Here is a 4,642-nt window from a genome sequence, read left to right as displayed (position 1 = left end):
GTCTGAAGGCTTTTTCAAATTTCTCTCTCTTCAAGTGATCTTCCAAGCCTGCATATTGGGAAGGCAGGAGTTAGGATCTCTTTAGAGTTTGGAATCTCTTGCCGTTTTTGCTTCACCACCAGAGAACTACCATCTTTTCCTGCCTCCTTTGACTGCAACTGTGTTTGAACTGTGTCTGTGTGTGTAGGATTCTGAGGAGAGAGAGCTGCTTCCGATGTTCCACCAGGGGGACGGACAGCTCTTCAGTTGGTGGGTTGTCCCAATCCTCAAGACTATCTGGCTGTGGCTGAGATACACGACCGATACGTTTTACCTTCACAACCAACATTTCACCTTCACGACCTTGATGACTTTTCCCATCAAGACCATCAACTGTCTGGGACATCTCTGTGTTGACACTCGTCTCTGGCTCAGAAAGAACACAGCGTGTTTTCAAGATGGTTTTATCAAATCGCCCATCTCTCCTCAAGGCTTGCTTCACCTTTTCCCCTTTGTATCCGTACACACAGACATACTTCACTTTCTCCTTAGCTCTGGGTTTTTCATTACTTTCGTTTTAATATTTTGTCCACCCTGAGTTTCAACACAGAAAGTCATTAACTTGTCAGGTTGTATTTTTTTGCGGGGGTTACTCTGTTTGTAAAGGCTCTGGGTATCTGGAGAACTGCCGTTTGGAACTTTGATGAAGCTGACTGTCACTAGCTCATCGTTATCAATTAAATGGCAGGGGAAATGTGTACTGACAGCTGCCCTTCGCTCTTTTCTCTTTTGGATGACAATTTCCATCCCCTGTTTTTTCTTTGTCATGTTCCGAACTCCGGGCTTGTTCGCAGTGCACCCAGGACCGTTCCATGAGTATGGCATGTGAACTCTGATTGTTTGTATTCGAAGCGGTATCGGAAGGAATGGCTTTCATCGTGTGCTTCTTTCTGTGACAGAAGAGATGTAAGTGTTAAGTCTCTGGGGATTAGAACCACAGTCTCCCTCTCAGGACACCAATGTCAACCACCAAATTGGTTATAGTAACCAATTTATGTGTTCTTGCAAGTGGCTGACTGTACAAATCCTCACTTATCAGTAGCTGCATTTTGTCAGTACGACCAGATTTTGTTTGGAGAACAAACAAAAGATATCTCAGTTTCAAGGTCTCAGCTTAGAGAGGAGAAGCCTCGTAAGGTATCACATGTTACGAACCATATTGGTCGGTCACATGTACGAACCAGTATTGGTCGGTCACATGTTATGAACCAGTATTGGTCGGTCACATGTAATGAACCAGTATTGGTCGGTCACATGTTACGAACCAGTTTGGTCGTCACAGTTACGAACCAGTATTGGTCGGTCACATGTTATGAACCAGTATTGGTCGTCACATATTACAAACCAGTATTGGTCGGTCACATATTACAAACCAGTATTGGTCGGTCACATGAATAGAACAAAATGGTAATGATTCAGTAATTATGCTAAATCATGCAAATATAAACTTGTCTGTGTATAGCCGTGTATAAGACAACTTCTGGGTCTTAACAGGCAGAGCTCCTGATTTACATATGTACTAGCACGCTGACAATAAACAATGATTTATTTAAAGATTGACTTTGAGTGTCTCTGTGTAAGAATTTCCACCACAGTGTACAAAAGAATAGCGTTCCAAAGAAGTCAGAAATAAGTTGTACAATATTTAAAGTGTAACTGCTGAAGCAAGTCACACTAATAAAATAAAACTAAGATTAAAAGTAATATGACAGAGTGTGTGTGTCACCTTGGCATCAGATCCTGGAGATTGGTCAGGAGTTTGTTGCTGGTTGTTTGAAGTGTTACTTGGACGTGTAATCTTCTGTAATATAGAAAAACACCATCACATTTTGTAGGTTCTGACGGTGACTCAAGTTGTAGAAAGTTGGTTTGGTAGAACTCCTTTCAAAATACCTTCACAGATGTGTCCAGATTCGGTTGTGTCTTCTCTCTATCATCCATGGTCTTATGTTCAGGCAACAGCACAGTACAATTCTGCCAGCAGTACACACACAAAAAAAAAAGTTTGCCTTTTGTGTGGTTGTTTTTAGTTGAGTGTGTAAAAAGGTATTGATTTCAGGTCCATGGATAGTACCAGGTCATTTAAAGCTGTGTTGCTGGATATGTACCACAGCCCCCTCCAAAACTATCCTTTACAAAGCATTTCACTGTTAGTTTACACCTGTTGTTTACCAAGCATTTCACTGTTAGTCTAAACCTGTTGTTTACAAAGCATTTCACTGTTAGTTTACACCTGTAGTTTACCAAGCATTTCACTGGTAGTCTACACCTGTTGTTTACAAAGCATTTCACTGTTAGTTTACACCTGTAGTTTACCAAGCATTTCACTGGTAGTCCACACCTGTTGTTTACAAAGCATTTCACTGGTAGTCCACACCTGTTGTTTACAAAGCATTTCACTGTTAGTCCACACCTGTTGTTTACAAAGCATTTCACTGTTAGTTTACACCTGTAGTTTACAAAGCATTTCACTGGTAGTCCACACCTGTTGTTTACAAAGCATTTCACTGTTAGTTTACACCTGTAGTTTACCAAGCATGAGAAATTAAAATGTGGTACTAACCAAATAGTGCCTTGCAAAAGTATTCATATCCCTTGGATTTCTTCACATTGTTTTTTATTGTGTTACAAAGTGGGATTGAAATGGATGTAATTGTATTTTTTTGTCAACAACCTACACAAAATACTCAGTAATCAATGATCCCTCTAAACTGCGCGTGTCCCTGCTGCACTGAATAAATATCAGCCCAAGGAGAGAAGCACAAGATTGACTTTTACTCAACTTTCTAGAGTTTTCCCTGTTAGTTAACAATTGCAACGTTTCCCTTTACTGTGGCAATTGTGATCGAATCAACGCAATATTAGTCACTTTCAATACAACGTACCGAAACAAAACGAACTGTGAAAGAGATTCTGCTCTAGGCAGAACGCTTCAGAGTAGGATTCTACTGCGCAAGACTCAGCCCGCACAGACCGCTGCGGCATAACCAATCAGAGCTGCTGTAGGCCTACATGCAATTACACAACGGGTGGGTCTAATCCGGAACGCTGATTGGTTAAAACCGCATTCCAGCTGTTGTCTGTTCCACAAGTTACACACGGTATGGCTCGCTCAGCATTTTATACTGAACATTTTATACTGAAGCGTTACGGTACGTTTTATACAAGTTAGAGAAAATAACTACATTTAAAAAACTACAGAAAATACCGTTGCTGACCTTGATAATCATCACGTCTCTGTATTATATTTCAATGTTGTCGTTATTGGTTTAGAAAACCAGATAATAAGCCTTTACAGTATACTCTAACCTTGACAGAAAAGCAACACTATAGCTTGTAAATAATGTTCTCCTCTGCGCGCCGATAGACTGGCCTCTGCGCGCCCGATAGACTGGCCTCTGCGCGCCCGATAGTCAGCAAAGGCAAGGCTTTGATAATCTAGTTTGTAAATAATCTTGTTACCGTAATACTTTTTGAAAACTAGGTAATAGTCCTATGCCTTTACTGTATATTGCTAAGCTTGATAGATAAGCAGCACATATCGCCCTACAACTTGTAAATCATTTTCTCCATTCCTGTTCGTTAAAGCGTGATTATACTGTATTCTAATAGCCTGGTTAATATTCATTACATTTAACTTGTAAATCAATTAGATGGTCATTTAGATTTATTTTTAAGTTTGCCTTTTGTGTGGTTGTTTTTTAGTTGAGTGTGTAAAAAGGTATTGATTTCAGGTCCATGGATAGTACCAGGTCATTTAAAGCTGTGTTGCTGAATATGTACCACAGCCCCCCTCCAAAACTATCCGTATTTGTTTAGTAGAGACCTGACTGAGTATTTTCCACCCCAGTTTATGAGACAGGTAGTAACGTTTTTCTTCTTCAAGCCAATAAGTATCTCATATACTATGTATTGCAGTGAATGGAGTGGGTAGAGTGAGGAGTCACCAGTACTGTGTATTAAACCTGTTGCCCAGCACAATAGATCCATTTAAGTTTTGCAGATTCTATTAAGTAATTCCAATAACAAACATTTGTTATAGTGTATTTCTTTAAATATACACCAGGGCTCTCTAACCCTGTTCCTGGAACGCTTACTGTCCTGTACGTTCACTCCATCCCCAGTGAGAGAGATACCGTCCTGTACGTTCACTCCATCCCCAGTGAGAGATAAGTCCTGTACGTTCCATCCATCCCAGTTGAGCGAGATACCGTCCTGTAGTTCCACACGTTCCATCCCCAGTGAGAGTACCGTTCCTGTAAGCGTTCACTCCATCCCCCAGTAGCAGAGATAACGTCCTGCTACGTTGACTTCCATCCCCAGTGAGAGAGATACGTTCCTGTACGTTTATATCCATCCCAGTGAAAGGATACCAGTAGTACGTCCTCTCGTGAATACCGTTCACTCCATCCCAGTGAGAACGATACGTCCTGTACGTTCACCACCATCCCCAGTGAGAAGGAGATCCGTCTGTAGTTCACTCCATCCCCAGTGAGAGATAACGTCCTGTACGTTCACTCCATCCCCAGTGAGAGAGATCCGTCCTGTATCGTTTCACGCCATCCAGTTGTAAACTAGCCTGCGTTCAGCTTATCAACCAGTG

At 41.3% G+C, this 4,642-nt stretch overlaps 1 pseudogene; it reads right to left on the bottom strand.

Moving 5' to 3' along the window:
• The window catches only part of LOC112077064 (serine protease FAM111A-like), a 28,020-nt pseudogene that overhangs the window by 14,425 nt on the left and 8,953 nt on the right, over positions 1-4,642 (bottom strand).

The sequence above is a fragment of the Salvelinus sp. IW2-2015 genome, unplaced genomic scaffold, assembly GCF_002910315.2.
Source record: "Salvelinus sp. IW2-2015 unplaced genomic scaffold, ASM291031v2 Un_scaffold4244, whole genome shotgun sequence".
In the NCBI taxonomy this organism is placed as follows: Eukaryota; Metazoa; Chordata; class Actinopteri; order Salmoniformes; family Salmonidae; genus Salvelinus; species Salvelinus sp. IW2-2015.
Note: the sequence above shows the minus strand (reverse complement) of the source record. Positions and strands in the feature narration are given on the sequence as shown.